General features: G+C 44.5%; 1 protein-coding gene across 4 annotated transcripts in view; it reads left to right on the top strand.

The window, feature by feature from the left end:
- TMCC1 (transmembrane and coiled-coil domain family 1) overlaps window positions 1–16,467 on the top strand; it is a 118,509-nt gene that overhangs the window by 61,273 nt on the left and 40,769 nt on the right. The window lies entirely within an intron of this gene.

The raw sequence follows: 16,467 nt of genomic DNA on the forward strand, positions 1-16,467 counted from the left end.
TGTGTAACAGTGAGAGAGTGACAAGAGAGTCAAACCCTTCAGGACTAGGGATGTCTGGCAACCTTGCTCTAGGGACTGATCACTGTAGCTATATGTTCTTCTTGAACAATTCAGCTACTTCTGTAGTACAGAGCAAGGATGTGCTTTGAAACATTGGCTGGGAATTTTAATACAGCAATGTAGATACAAGCATAATTATGCCAAGAAGAGGACTGGAGGAACAGAAGGAGGCTGCATTTAAAAGCCATGCAGACCAACCCTTCAAAAAGAGAGGTGAGTTGGAACTTTCTTATTTAAAAATGCCAGGTGTTTTCCCTTCCCCTTCCCCTTCCATCTTGTTTTATGCCTTACTTAAGAGCTAGCGCTATTTGCTGTGCCATCTTTGCTTGTTTCCTACCACTTCTTTCTTTACCCTCTGTCAAGTCACAACTATCTAAATGATAATAATACTAACAAAATCCACTGGAATTCCAAACTAGAAACCATATTATTTATAGATGTTCTCCACAAACCCTACATGGACATACCCTCCTACGCTTTGCTGATGAGACAGCAATATGAGCAAACATATTTAAACACGAAACTATTCATGGGTGGGTGAGTGGGGCAGCTCAACCTTCTGGTGTAATGTGGGCAACACAGCCTAGATTAGGCTTCCTCAAACTCAGCCCTCCAGATGTTTTTGAGACTACAATTCCTATCATCCCTGACCACTGGTTCTTCTAGTTAGGGATCATGGGAGTTGTAGGCCAAAAACATCTGGAGGGCGGAGTTTGAGGAAGCCTGGTCTAGATTCAAATGGGCCACAAGCTGAAAATGGAAATTAAAAGTGCAGGCGAGCAGTTGGCTCCAGATGGCACACAAGCCTGCATGTAGCACTAAGTCATGGTTTAGTGTTACAAGGATAAGATAACTTGCCTGTGAGTTCTGGAAAACTTGTTCCCTGCCTTGTAGGCCTTTTCCACCTCGCCTGGGGGCATGGGGCCCTAACTGACTCCAGCTACAAATATGTAGCTGAGGCTCCTGAATTGACTCTTGGGCTGGGGTGTTGTTTGGGGGATTTTGGCTGTGGGGGGTGTTGGTGTTGTTAATGCTTTTTTTGGGGATCTTTATTACATATATTATTGTGATTTGTGTGAATTTTTTTCAGTTTGGTTGTGTATTTTTAATGTTTTATTTATTGTTTGTGACTACTTTTGTTATGTTATCATTACATATTTTTCCATGTTGTAATCTATCTTGTGCATGTTTGAACTGTGGAAAAGTGGGAAATAAATAAAATTATGTATTTATGTATGTTTAAGACATAATGGCCCTCTCTGCCTCCAGCACAGCCACAAAATGGAGATTGGAAGTTTAGATTAACCACAATGTAGTGTGTTGTCCAAACTCTAAATTGCTGTTAGTTTTAAACTGACTAGTGGAAAGAAATCAGCTTTGTAAATTATGGTTGATTAGTTTTCCACTTACCACTTAGTCTTAACTGCAGTTTGGGTTCAGGTGATGCAGCAAGCTGTGTGGTGTTCATCTGAAGTAGAAGTAAACGCTTCCAAACTCATCTGCAGCCACACTGGAAGTGGAGAGCGTAGGATGTGAGCCCTACCTGCTCTGGATTAAACCCAAAACTTTCTGTATGCAAAACATGTGCCCTCTCACTAAGTTTACAGCCCCACCTGTAATCCTGTATAGTAAAGTGATGTAAATAAATAATATCAAGAATACAACTCTAGTAGGAAACCTCTTTGTGTTTCTACTCTGGGCTTCAGCAGTAGCTATCATAGGCAAATGAGGACTATTGGAGATGGGGGGGGGGCGTTTCCCTGAAAAAAGGAGTTTTAAATTTGTGATTGTCTCAGCAAAATTTGGGCAGTTGAAGAACTGGGCAGCCAGTTCATTTGCATTTGTTGCCTCTGTTGTCCATGAGAATAAAAGTCAAGTTAATAAATGCTAAATTGCAAAGTGAGCTCATTCCAGAGCTCAGGCACTCAAGCAGAGTCTCCAATATGCTAGCCCAAATTACAGTTTTGGAATGGCTCCTATGCCTTTTTAACACAGATCCAATATGCAGAATGTAGCAGGAAAGCTCAGCTGCAGACTGCAGTCCCAAGCCTCACCCACTAAGGATTGCATCACTTTTCTCTGTGGGACAATTTCTCTTCCAGTATTTTTGTATGCGAGGCGATTGTTAAAGATACAGGAGCTTTGCTTGAAAAGTTGGCAACATTAGTCATATACCTCATAAATGGAATGTGGAAGTGGGTCTGCTGTAGCTGCAGGAATATATATTTTAATAAAGCTGTCACTAGAAACTACAAATTCTAATAACTTTTTTAAAAGTGCCAAATTTGGCCTTTCTAATGTGTATTATTTCCACCTCTCTCTTACTGTTTCATACCCTGCTGTTTGTTTCAATTCATCTTTGCCTTGGGGGTTGTGCTGCACTTGGGAATAAAGTTAGCTTAACATTTGGCCAGAAAGCTCTAGCTGCAAATGAATATCTTGGCAAATGTGTTTCAAATGACATCTTGTTTTTCAAATTCTGCCTTACGTGAACTATTCATCTTTATTAATATATATTTCATACGTTTCTCCTTATGTTTCTTAATTAATATTTGAATAATTATGTTAGTTCTACTCCAGCCATCATTTACTGTCAATGCAAGATTTCTTACTAGTTCTGTTAAATAAATGCCTGATTAATTTATATGAGAGGCTGTGGACAGCACAGGTGAATGGGGATGTTTAGTCCCTCCCCTCTAACTGCTATACACTGTTGTTGAAAGCAAGAAAATAGTGTATGTGCCAGCAGGAAAAAAACTATTGTCCATAAGTAAGCATCTGTTAACATACATTGTTCCAACTCACTCTCTAGAACAGCCGAAAGGAGGTTCCCTATAGAATATATGTTTTTTATCGAAGAGCAGTAATGATGACTTTACAAATGGCTCATAATTCACCACAAATTATTTAGTATGTGATCTGGTGCAAAAACTTTTACTGTAGCTCTGTGCAGCTCTGCTGCAAGCTGTTCCATCCCTCCAGTCTAACAGCCCTAATTAACCAGATGGATTTTTTAAACTAATAGTATAGTAACTTGAGGAGGCTTGTATCTGATACCTTAGTTTGTAGACAAGGCTTTTTGAGAAAGGGTTCCTGCTTCCTCAGTACCTTTTGGTAGTGAAAATGATGTGATAGTCAGATACAGAGTATTAGTTAAAGTTGTGATAGGATCTTCATAAGCAATCAGCTTTAAAAGACTCAAAATAAAATTATTGTGAAGAGGGGTGCAGTGATTAATTTTGAAGGGAATAGGTGTCTGGGTTCATGCTTGATGTGAACTCAATCTGTCCTGGAAGGCATCCAGTGTAGGGTAGCTTATTGGTTGAAATACACTTTCCTTTATTATTTCATATCTACTTCCTTAACATGGAGGCAAAGCCAGAAATAGAAGGCTATGTTGTGTTAAAGTGTATTTTGTCACACTGCTGCAAAAACAGAGTCTCCAGTAAGGATTTGGTTAATACAGATGGCTAGAATTTGTCTACCTGTTCATACCAAATTTAAATTGTGTGTTCTGGCAAACTAGTTGTCATAAATAAAACCAGTGTATAAACCTATTGCAGGATTAATTCCAATAAATTGTTTTTAAAATGTGTGGCCGGTATTTAGCTAGTCATTTGAACTAATTTTAAGGGTTTTCCCCCATCAAACTCAATCTGTGATGAGGAGCCTGAATAGCTCAATTGGTTAGAGTGTGATGCTGATAATGCCCAAGTTTGCTGGTTCGATCCCTGTATTGCAGGGGTGCCCAAACCTTTTTCAAAGAGGGCCAGATTATTTGATGAAGTGAACACGCGGAAGGACCGACCAAAGCTGTTGAGCTTTTTTTTTAGGATTGAAGTTGCTGAGCTTTTTTTAGAATTTTTCCCCAGGACATATACTGCCATGGGGGCCAGATTAGGCCCCCAAAATGAACTTTGAACATGCCTGCTGTATGGGATGACTGCATATTCCTGCATTGCAGGGGGTTGGACTAGATGATCCTCAGAGTCTTTTCTACAATTCTATGTTCTTTGTTTCTATGTTTGCATTGTCATAAGTGCATTAGATTTATTACAGTTGGCTGAACATTTTTAGATTTGATTGATTTTAATGGAAGACTTGTATGTGCTTTAACTCTGTGATCAAGGAACTGCAAGTTTTACTTTGATTGTTCCTGACAAGTATTTGTCTATTACAGTATAGAACTTGTACACCTTGCTTATTGCTTGTTGAAAAGATTATTTTTATTTTTATTAAGCCACACCTATTTTAAAGGCTTCTTGCATGATTAATAATAATCTTATTTCTTTTGGGAGCCTTTCAGTAAGGGCTCTTATGCAAATTCTGAAATGATGTGTGCCTTTTATTCCCATTAGTATTGTTACTGGGTATTGAGCCATATATGTGCACATTACATTAACAAAAGGGACAATAAATTACACTGAGATTTAACAATTACGCAAAGGAACAATTACATAGGTGGAGGCAGTAAATAGTGGGGGTTGAATGCAACTAAGTTGTTGCACTAGGAGAAGCCAGCACAATGAATCCTCTAACAGGAGTCTTCCTGCCCCTCCTGAAATCTGTTTGGGAGGGTTGGGAGAAACCTCAGAAGAGCACACAGTGTGAGGAGGGGAGAGATTGTTCCATCTGGCAAGCAGAAATGCTTGCAATGCCTGAATGAGCTCCTTAGTGCAGCATTGAATCCCACCCTTAGACTAGAGCTCCATCTGCTGATGTAGAATTAGTTCTGCTTCAGACAACTGAAGAAACCCTTCTTTAACTTGAGAAGGCTGTTTTTAAGGTGTTCTCCTGATTTGTTCGAGTGTGGATGTTTCTAACATTGTTTCAGTATTTAGAGTTCATAATTTAGCAGCTGAACTGAATGAGTGCTTGCATGATATGTGTTACTATACTTGAATTCAAAACATCTCTTCTAAATTCAGTGGTCTTTTTAAAAAGCCATGTTTTTAGTTACAGCTAGGTAGCCATGTTGGTCTGCCATAGTCGAAACAAAATAAAAAAAATTCTTCCAGTAGCACCTTAGAGACCAACTAAGTTTGTTATTGGTATGAGCTTTCGTGTGCATGCACACTTCTTCAGATACACTGAAACAGAAGTTACCAGACTCTTATATATAGTGAGAGGGTGGGGAGGGGTATTACTCAGAAGGGTGGTAGGAATTGGTGATTGACTGATAGGTGTGGTAAACCCTGTTGGTGACTGTTTTTTGGATCATTGATAAGGTGGTCCTGATTTATGGGCTCCAAAGGAGTCCTTTGTCATTCTGTGAAATCATGATGAAATTGAATGACCAGTTGAGTTGAAAACATAGGTATGTGTGCTAAAACACATGACAAAATTTAAATTAGATTGAAGGCTGAACCTTGTCCTTGCCAGGGAATCGTTTGCCCGCGTCCCCAGTGCCGAAGAGAGAGAGAGCAAAAAGCACCAGGAAAGTTTCTTCTTTGGAGAAAAGAGTTTATTGCAAACTGCGCACAGTGACAACCAGCAGGATCGCTCCTGCAAACTGGCTGTGTAGAAATACATTTCAGCAAGCCTTCTTATACCTTTTGAGCATTTCCCCCCCTCCCATTCCTTCCTCAAATTTTCCCCAATCAGCTGGCAAATGTTCAACTTATTCCCTTATATGGCACATCTATCTGCTGGCTAAGCACTTCCTCATACGTGTCTTTCTGCTAGCTAAGCACTTCCTTATTATGTGTCTTCCTGCTTATACACGTCTTTCTTATCTTTGCATTCCTTAAGGCAGGAAGCGTATGGCAGGAAACATGGTGATGATTCACCGTGCTAAGGAAGAAACCAAAAAGTTTTAAAAATTAGTTTCTTCCATTAGATTCACAAAATGTTTAGGGGTATGCATCCCCCTAGAAACCACCTTTTTTGCCAAGGTGCCCAAACATGGTTTGTAGTTTTGAAATATGAAAACAAATGCATGTTATAAAAGACAGAGTGAGACCTCTTTAGTAGGTTGGTTAGAATTGCAAACAGCTGCAATTCTGGCTAGCTGGTAAGGCAGGAAGCTGGACTCTTGACCTGCCTGAGTTTAGCAAACACCCATTGTTTGCAACTGCAAAAACAGGATTAATACAGGAATTTACTGCAGGAAATATTTGAGAGCAACCCCTACAAGATACAATGGTACAGAGAAAGCAGAAAGAAATCCTTCCCATGCCCTGCATGTATGTCTTGCATTTCTAAAAATATTTCTAAAACAGGAAACACAAAACAGGAAACAGCTCCCAGTCTGCAGAGCTGAAAACAGGAAACAGCTCCCAGTCTGCAGAGCTGAAAACAGGAAGCAACTTCTGGCCTACAGAGCTGACGCATTTGCGGTTTCTGCCTAACCACAGCTTTTAGCTTCTTTACCTTATTAACCCTTCCTTCTCCCTTCACTCCCTCCTCTTTTTTATGAACAATCTATTACTTAGATTCGTTCTGGGGTAAGGGTCTATATTCTCTCATAAAAGCAATTACACGAGGTCCCATCGTGCGGGATATCATCTTTTCCATCATATGTTGCATACATTGCATCAAGCAGGGAATACAGAAGCAGAAAAGCAAAAGGATTATAAGCGGCCCTGCTATCAATACCATAATATGCCTGATCCAACCACCATCGGGGAGCCAAGAATATAACCAATTCCATGGATCACCTTCTGTATTTTTTAGCGGGTTTTCAGCTATCATTGTTTCCATGTGGTCGATTGTGGCCGAAATGCTGACATTATTATCTGGGATAAACACGCAACAATGAGAATGAACTAACGCACAAACTCCTCCCTTTGAAGCCAACATTACATCTAAAGCATAACGATTTTGCAAAACGACCTCCCGCATAGCAGACACCTCTTGATTGAGGTCCTTTAGTGCCTTAATGGTATCATTAAATAGCCCTTCTGTCCAATTGGCGAGCAAATGAAGATCTCTATAATTCATGGCTGCCCCTAAGGAAGGTAGTAGGCCCCGCGATACCTGGGTCCCAACATAGTGGTTAATAGGGGTATTCACTGCCCTGCGGTTACGCAGTCTGAGAGATGTTGGTAACTCTCCTATCTTATATAAAAGGGGAACCACCACTCCTAGGGTACAAACTCCAGTAAGATCTCGGGGAATAGATTTGAATGCTGCATCGCCACAAATTAGCCAGAGTTCTTCCGGAAGAAGGTGACTGGTGTTTCGTTGTTGCTCCGACCATTTGAAAGCTTGTGAAAACAGAAGGCTTACGTGCCATAACTCCTGGGTGAAATTTAATAGGGGCTGAACAGAAGAATTGGATCTAGAGCTTTTGTGGAGGTGGTGCATATCAGTCATTAACTTGGCGCTAGTATCGGATTGATAACACCGTGAGGTATTTCCATAATTAACAAAGGCAGAGCAGGTCCTATTAAATACAAAATTCAATACATATAAGCAATCAGGATAAATCCCTCGTGGGGTTGACCCTTCAGAGAATTTTAAACAAATAAAAGCTGGCTCGGACAGGGCCAATTTTACGGGTGGCCACTGAGCTTCTTCAGGGCTTTTTCTATTTTTTACATTATAGATATCATCAATGGGAATTCCATGTAGCATCAAACCTGGCCGTTGAGCATAAGGTGGTATATGCATACACAGCCAACAATTGGAGAGATTTAACATTGTGGTGAACTTAAACATATCCTTGATATAAATATTGTCTTTCCACATCTTATGATAATTTTCTCCTCGTGATGTTTTATTCAATAATCTAGTCCCCATCTGCCCATGTTCACCAGGTGCAGCACCTTCCTTGTCTCCTACAACTATGAGAACGAGGAATACTAGGAGGATCATCAAGGGGGTAGAAGGATTTGGCTGTTGCCTCCCGCAGAACCTATGACGTTCATGCCAGCAAAAGAAAAGGCACATCCATATGGCAAGGGCGGTTGAGATAACTCCCACCCACCAATATTCGGGGGTCATTTCTAGCTTTTCTTCTTATCGCTGAAGGGCCCACTGATATTCGTATTCAATTATTCTCCGGGCCTCAGGGGTGACTTTCCACTTTTCTGCTGAAGCACCCACTATATGGAGCAATTTCCCTATAATCCCTTGTTGATGGGCTGGGCCCTCGTGCTGTCTTTCCAAAATATTATATCCAAAAGGGACCTCTCCCTCTTCATATATTAACATGCACCCACAGGAATATATCCACCCCTGCAACAGCCTGACACATGGGGTGACTATATCAAGGGGTTCTGGTCCTAATACCAAAAGACCTACTGGTGCCTCTAAATTTGCTGGAGAGCAAGTTTCTACGTTGGGGATGCTGCCCGCGGGCGCCCCTCCCATCCAATTCTTCAGCTGTGCGTAGAGATATCAGCTTCCGGTGTGATATCAGCAGAGCGGTCGTCTACCAGGCGTCTGGAGATAGTCAGCCGAAGGGAGTTCTCTGGATCTGGTGTAACTGTCCAGTCTGAAATGGCTTTCTTTACTCGAGTATGGTGGACCCACGGGGTGATGCCAGCAACCTTCACAGCAGTAGGTGTAGAAAGTAGCACAGTGTATGGTCCCTTCCAGCAAGGCTGTAGGGGGGCTCGCTGCCAGTCTTTCACCCACACTTCATCACCTGGCTCGAACTGATGGAACGGTTCAGTTAACACACATGGGGTGCGAGCCTGGGTCCACCTGTGGAAACAGGAGAGAACTTGGGAGAGTGACTGCACATAGTTATTCAATTGCATATCCTGGCTAGCATATGGAGTTAACATTCTAACATATGGGACTGGTCTCCCAAACAAAACCTCAAAGGGTGACAAGTGGGTCCGCTTTGAAGGGAGACTGCGGACCCTGAGCAATGCTAAGGGCAACATGGCCACCCAATTAGACCCGGTCTCCTGCGTCAGCTTGGACAGCTGATTCTTTAGAGTTCTATTCATTCTCTCTACCTTTCCAGAACTCTGGGGTCTATAAGCAGTATGCAGCTTCCAGTTGATCTGGAGCGCTTTTGCCAGTCCCTGTAGGACTGCATGAACAAATGCTGGTCCATTATCAGATCCTATGGACCTTGGCAATCCATAGCGAGGGATGATTTCCCTAAGCAGGCACCTGGTTACTTCAAGTGCCTTTTCAGTCTTGGTGGGCCATGCTTCGACCCACCCGGTGTAGGTGCACACTGCCACCAGCAGGTAACGGTACAGTCCACAACGGGGTAATTCAGTAAAGTCCATGACAAGATCTTCCATAGGTGCAGTTCCACTGTGCTGAATCCCTGGGAGAGCCAGTGGTCCGGCTCTGGGATTATTCTTTTGGCATAGCAGGCATTTCCTGGAGATCTGGGCTGCCAGTTGGTAGAGGTGGGATATATAGAAACACTTCCCCAGCTGCTTGGTTGTAGCATCTGGTCCTATGTGGGTTGAATCATGGTACCTCTGAATTATCTGCCGAGAAAGAGACTCTGGAATCCATATCCTGTCATCAGGGGTAAGGTACCATCCTTCCTTGGACAAGGTCAGTTCCTGGGCGTCTGCAGTATCCTTTTCCTGCTTTGCGTAAGCTGGTTTATCAGTGGTGCTTAAAATCTCTTCTGGGACCAGTGCTCCGATAACCAAGGTGGGGGCCAGTTCCCGGGCTGTTTCCTTGGCCACTCTGTCTGCCAATCGATTTCCTCTGGCCACTTCCCCTGGTCCAGTCTTGTGGCCATAGCAATGGATAACTGCCACTGCCTCGGGCTCCCATACAGCATCCAGAAGGTTCAATAGAGCTTGTGGGTAGGCCACCTGGTTTCCTCTGGAGGTAAGCAAACCTCTTTCTTTCCATAAGGCTCCATGGGCATGTAAAGTCAGGAATGCATACTTAGAATCTGTGTAAATGTTTATTTTCTGTCCCTTTGCCAGGCTCAGGGCTCTGGTCAGCGCAGTTAATTCTGCCAGCTGGGCCGATGTTCCAGGCGGGAGTGACTTTGCTTCGATCACCTGGTCCTCCAGGGCCACCACTGCATAGCCCGCCTTCCGTTGCCCAGCCTCAACAAAACTACTTCCATCTACAAACCATGAAGGCCAATGGGGGTTTGCCTCATCTTTGAGATCAGGTCTGCTGGAATATACCTCGTCCATTACTTCGATGCAATCGTGCGTCTGCTCCTCACCTTCTCCTACCGGCAACAGGGTAGCTGGGTTGAGGGCAGTGGTAACCTGGAACTTCAAACGCGGGTGCAACAACAGCATCTGACACTTTCTCATCCTTGCTTGGGAGAAGAAATAGGTACCCTTCATGTCGAGTAGAGCTGGGACTGCATGCGGGGTCACACAAACAGTGTCTTGGCCAAAAGTAAATTTGTCTGCCTTGTTCAGTAGGGTAGCTACTGCCACAACTGCTCTCATGCATGGCGGTAAACCTTGTTCTGTAGGTGTCAGGCGCTCAGATAGGTATGCCACAGGCTGTTGCCAGCTTCCCAGTTTCTGGCATAACACTCCCTTTGCTGTTCCCTGGTCTTCATCCACAAACAGGGAGAAAGGCTTTTCTGGATTTGGGATACCCAGCGCTGGTGCTTGCTGCAATGCCTTTTTCAAATCCTGGAAGGCATGTTGTTGCTCTTCTCCCCACACAAAGGGGTCCTTTTCCGTCCCTCTGGTTGATTCATGCAGAGGCTTGGCAATTGTGCTGTAATCTGGTATCCATATTCTGCAGAATCCTGCCGATCCCAGAAAGCCGCGAAGTTCTCTGCGATTCTTTGGTTCTGGAATCTGGATAATGGCTTGCTTCCTTTCTTCCCTTAGGGTCCGTCGCTGATAGGATATATCAAATCCAAGATATTTCACAGTGGGTTGGCATATTTGGGCTTTTTTCTTAGATACTCGGTATCCAGCTCTACCCAGATGGTTCAGCAAATCCTTGGTGGCTTCCATACACGTGTCTTTGTCTGAACAAGCCAAGAGAAGATCATCCACGTACTGCAACAAGACTTTGCGTGGGCTGGTGGGGAAGCTAGACAGGTCCGATGCCAATGCTACCCCAAAAAGGGTTGGAGAATTCTTGAACCCTTGTGGAAGCCTCGTCCACGTATATTGCACCTTGGTGCCTGTTCCTGGATCTGTCCATTGAAATGCGAACAGGGGCTGGCTTTCCTCTGCCAGGCGGCAGCAGAAGAATGCATCCTTCAAGTCCAATACTGTGAAACAACATGCAGTAGGAGGTATTAGACTAAGCAGCGTGTAAGGGTTGGGCACATTGGGGTGGAGGGTTTCCACGGCCTGGTTGACCAATCGAAGGTCTTGGACCGGACGGTACGTGCCATCTTCCTTCTTTACCGGCAAGAGTGGGGTATTCCACTGAGATTGACACTGTCTCAGGATGCCATGGCGAAGTAACCGTTCCAAATGTACCCATACTCCCTCTGCAGCTCTTCGGGGGATAGGATATTGGTTTACAGCCACAGGGTTGGCGAATGGTTTGGGCTTGACTATTATAGGTGGGATGTTCTTTGCCATTCCGGGCGGGTTGCCTTCTGCCCACACATCAGGGTTAACTTCTTGCAAGAGGTCCTCTGAAATAATCCCCTCCTCTTCTTTTACCATCATTAAGCGCCAGTGTTCCCTTAAAGGTACCTCTAAGGAGAATTCCCCTGCTGGCCCTGTGGTCATTGTTACTTCTCCTGTTGGTTGGAAAGAAATCTGGGCTTGCAATTTTGATAGCAGGTCTCGGCCCAATAATGGGATGGGGCACTCCGGTATATACAAAAACTTGTGTTGGACCACTTGGCCGCCCAAGCGACAGGCAACAGATTGCAGGAATGGGGCTCTTTGTGATTTGCCTGTAGCTCCTACTATATTAATTGTTTGCTTGGTGGGCTTGGATACTGGTACTGGCAAAACAGAGTGTGTGGCTCCGGTGTCCACCATGAAGGGGATGGTTCGGTTCCCTGTTTGTATTTTGACCATGGGCTCACGGGAACCTAAATCAGCTGGGCCCGGTCTGTCCTAATATTCTTCCTCTTCCTCTCTCAGGCTCATTGCGCCGGACTGCCTTTGGGCTGGGGGGTGCCAGGGGGGTCCCTGTCCACATCCTCTACCCCTGCCGACATTCGCCGATGTCCAGGGTCTCAGTTCCTGTCCAGGTCCCACGGGGGTTGGCCCTGGGATTCGTTCTCCTCGTCCTCTTCCACCTGAATGAGCCTGTGGGCATTCTCTTTTCCAGTGCCCTTCCTGCCGGCAGATGGCGCACTGGTTCCTCCCCAAACGGCCTCTCCCTCCTCCCCGGGCGCTTCCTTTTTCATGAGGGGTGGGTGTGGTAACCTGTAACGCCATCAACTTTTTTGCTTGATATTTTTCCTTCTTCTTTTGTGCCTCTTCCTCCCTCTGATTATAAGTGGTTTGAGCCAATTCTAACATCCACTCAAGGGTGTGGCCCATGAAAGCCTCGTGCTTCTGGATTTTTCGGCGGACATCGGGTGCTGCCTGAGCTACAAAGGCAGTTTTTATGATCGGGGCATTGGCAACCTCATCTGGGTCTACAGGGGTATACTGGCGGTAAGCTTCCTTTAGTCTTTCCAGATAGGCGCCTGGGGGCTCCTCACTCCCTTGCATTATCTCTCTGATCTTGGCAAAATTAGTAGGCTTCCTGGCTGCCCTTCTCATGCCATTTAAGACATTCTGGCGATAGGTAATGAGGGAGTTCTGACCATTGGTAGTTTGGTAATCCCAATCTGGGGTTTCTGCTGGGTATAAAATGGCAATGTTGGGCTCCTGTACTTGTTGCTGTCTCAGATGAGTTCTAGCCTCAGTATGAATTCGCCTAACCTCCTCTGTAGTTAGCAGGGCATCCATCAAATACTGTACATCATCATAGGTGGGATTGTAGGTTTTGAAAATTCCCTCAAACAGCTTAATTATTTTTGCTGGGTTTTCCTCAAATGAAGGGTTTTGGTTCCTCCAATTACAAACATCTGCACTAGAGAAGGGGACATGTTGAACTGTATAAGTTCTATTGGGCACCACTCCGTTAGGTCCCGCGGGGGCCGGAGGATCATATACTCTACGTAAAGGCATCATTCCAGCCCCACCCTTTTTCTGCACCTCATGGGACTTATGGAGGGCCGCCCTGGTTGCTGCTTCTATCCATTCCTTCTGCCATTTCTTCCCTTGTGTTGGGAGGCATTCTGCTGCGGCCAACAAGTGAGGACCAACATCTACTTTTTCTGCATAAGGTTGTACATACCGTTGCAATCTTATCGACTGATACTGAGTCCACCCTTTTCCTTTCTTTGCTAGTTCAAGTAATCCCTTTAAAAATTCCTCATCATCTTCTTCATCTGATTCATCAGCCTCGGAGGGTTCAGGCTGGGGGCTAGCTCCTCCCAGTGCCTGGGGACCTGGGTCCGGTGGATTTGCCTGAGGGGCAGTTGGTGGAGCATAGGGTGGAGGTGGTCTAATAATTCCTCCCTCCTCTTCTTCTTGGTCTGGTATCACTGGGGGCCTTTCTGACTTCCCTGCCGGTCGAACTGTACAAACTGCACTCTGTGGGGCGTTGCCTCGGCAGGCTTTCAACCATGGTGGGTTCTTCTCTACATTGGTTTTCCAAGTAGAAATATAAGGGATCTGGTCTGGGTGGACATTCAAGATGTTCTGATATAATGGACTGATTAGCTGCAAATCAAAGCTTCCTTCTGAAGGCCAAGTAACTCCTTGTAAGGGCCAATCAACTTCACACAATGTCTTCATTCTCTGTCTTCTTAATTTAATTCCCCAGTCATCATTTTTTGTGGCGGCTTTCCAATTGTTTAAAAAGCATTCCAGGGGACTACATTGGCTTGCCCCAGACCCCATTTTTTTTTTTTCCCTTCAGATACTCCTCTCCTAACTGGGTTATAAATTCTTTCACACACCAAATAATACAGATTGTGGCCTGCACGAGGTCGCCCTGGCAGAAAACGCACAACCCTGCAATCGCTCGACCAAGGGGCACTAATACCCCGGCCCACACTCGACAATTCAATCACCGGAGTATCTGACATGCAACACACACAACATACAAATCACATCAATATAATTTCCCCTCCTTCCTCTGTTCCAAATTTATGCTGGTGGCATTCTCCTGCACAACCAGTCCCCTTATTCCTGGTGGCTGGCACTGTACTGCACAACCAATCCCCTTGTTCCTGGCTGGCACTGTACTGCCACAGCCAGGTGAGGCTGATCAGGCCTCGCCCTTTCCCTTGGGCTTACCTTTTTTCGCTGCAGACCCCTTCTGGCCAGTTCTCTTTTCTCCCTCGACCTGTGTCTCCACTCCGGAGCGGTGTGGCTGGTTCCCCCCACGAATTGGCAGGGTGCGCGCTTGGAGCCTGCAAAACGCCGATCCGAGCTGTTCACCGAGGTCGAGCCTGGCCCTCCCCGGCCCTCTGGGGTGGGGCAAAGATTCCCGGCCAATGCACCAAACTGAAGGCTGAACCTTGTCCTTGCCAGGGAATCGTTTGCCCGCGTCCCCAGTGCCGAAGAGAGAGAGAGCAAAAAGCACCAGGAAAGTTTCTTCTTTGGAGAAAAGAGTTTATTGCAAACTGCGCACAGTGACAACCAGCAGGATCGCTCCTGCAAACTGGCTGTGTAGAAATACATTTCAGCAAGCCTTCTTATACCTTTTGAGCATTTCCCCCCCTCCCATTCCTTCCTCAAATTTTCCCCAATCAGCTGGCAAATGTTCAACTTATTCCCTTATATGGCACATCTATCTGCTGGCTAAGCACTTCCTCATACGTGTCTTTCTGCTAGCTAAGCACTTCCTTATTATGTGTCTTCCTGCTTATACACGTCTTTCTTATCTTTGCATTCCTTAAGGCAGGAAGCGTATGGCAGGAAACATGGTGATGATTCACCGTGCTAAGGAAGAAACCAAAAAGTTTTAAAAATTAGTTTCTTCCATTAGATTCACAAAATGTTTAGGGGTATGCATCCCCCTAGAAACCACCTTTTTTGCCAAGGTGCCCAAACATGGTTTGTAGTTTTGAAATATGAAAACAAATGCATGTTATAAAAGACAGAGTGAGACCTCTTTAGTAGGTTGGTTAGAATTGCAAACAGCTGCAATTCTGGCTAGCTGGTAAGGCAGGAAGCTGGACTCTTGACCTGCCTGAGTTTAGCAAACACCCATTGTTTGCAACTGCAAAAACAGGATTAATACAGGAATTTACTGCAGGAAATATTTGAGAGCAACCCCTACAAGATACAATGGTACAGAGAAGGCAGAAAGAAATCCTTCCCATGCCCTGCATGTATGTCTTGCATTTCTAAAAATATTTCTAAAACAGGAAACACAAAACAGGAAACAGCTCCCAGTCTGCAGAGCTGAAAACAGGAAACAGCTCCCAGTCTGCAGAGCTGAAAACAGGAAGCAACTTCTGGCCTACAGAGCTGACGCATTTGCGGTTTCTGCCTAACCACAGCTTTTAGCTTCTTTACCTTATTAACCCTTCCTTCTCCCTTCAAGATATCTTCAAGAGAGAATACTACGAATATAGAGAACAGTACCAAGAATCTGGTTGGCGCTAATTTTATATTCTGAATTGTTGGTATTTATTTTCCTGTGCCTGTTCTGTTGCAGCATATTTAACTTTGTAAACTGTGTTAAATGCTTTTTTAAAAAGTGGGATAAAAGTAAACTAAACACTTGTGCCTTTAAATTTGGTCCTGAAGACTTGGCAGTAAGCATTACTCTTATTTGGGTATGGGGTGGAGAACAGGTTCATCAATCCTCACCATGGTTTTCTGATCTAACAAGAATAGAAACTGGTTAAAAATATTGTTCTAGAAGGAGATGGAAGCTGCTCTGATCTTGAAGTAGTTGAATTTAACAAGCTTCATTCATTGTCACTAGCTGCATAGGCAAAAAAATTCCTTGCAAAAAAGCTCTCATAAACCGAAGTCCTGTGAATTATTATTGTTAATGTGAATGTGCAGCTTGCTGGTAAATACATCACAAAATCCATTGCCATCTCAGGAGCAGCAAACCTTGGCATGTTGTGTCATCTAAACTCCAGGTAGTTTTCTCTAAAAAAAACTTTGGCTACCACTCATGGTTTGTTTGCAAGGAAGCAAAACTTTCTGGTTTGTTCCTTGTGGCCCAGGTAAGGCCAAAGCAGACACTTTTGAGCAATGTACTACTCCTTCACACTAAACCATAGTCAAATGTTAACTATGGTTTACTGCAGGGGTTACCAGCATGGTACCTGCATGTGTGTACAGAGAGGCCTTCCATTGTGCCCACAGAGCCACTTCCCCACCACACCCCTCCCACCCATGAAATTAGGCTTGAAAGAAGCAGTCTGTTTTAGCCAATAGACCAGGTTTCAGTATGCGATTAGTTGCAGGGTGGCGGGGGTGCCGATGACAGTTTATCCAGTTGCAGATGTGCCTATGAGCCAAAAGGGGCTGTGACCCCTGGTTTAACATGATG

This window comes from Podarcis melisellensis (genome assembly GCF_964234715.1).
Source record: "Podarcis melisellensis genome assembly, chromosome: 2".
In the NCBI taxonomy this organism is placed as follows: Eukaryota; Metazoa; Chordata; class Lepidosauria; order Squamata; family Lacertidae; genus Podarcis; species Podarcis melisellensis.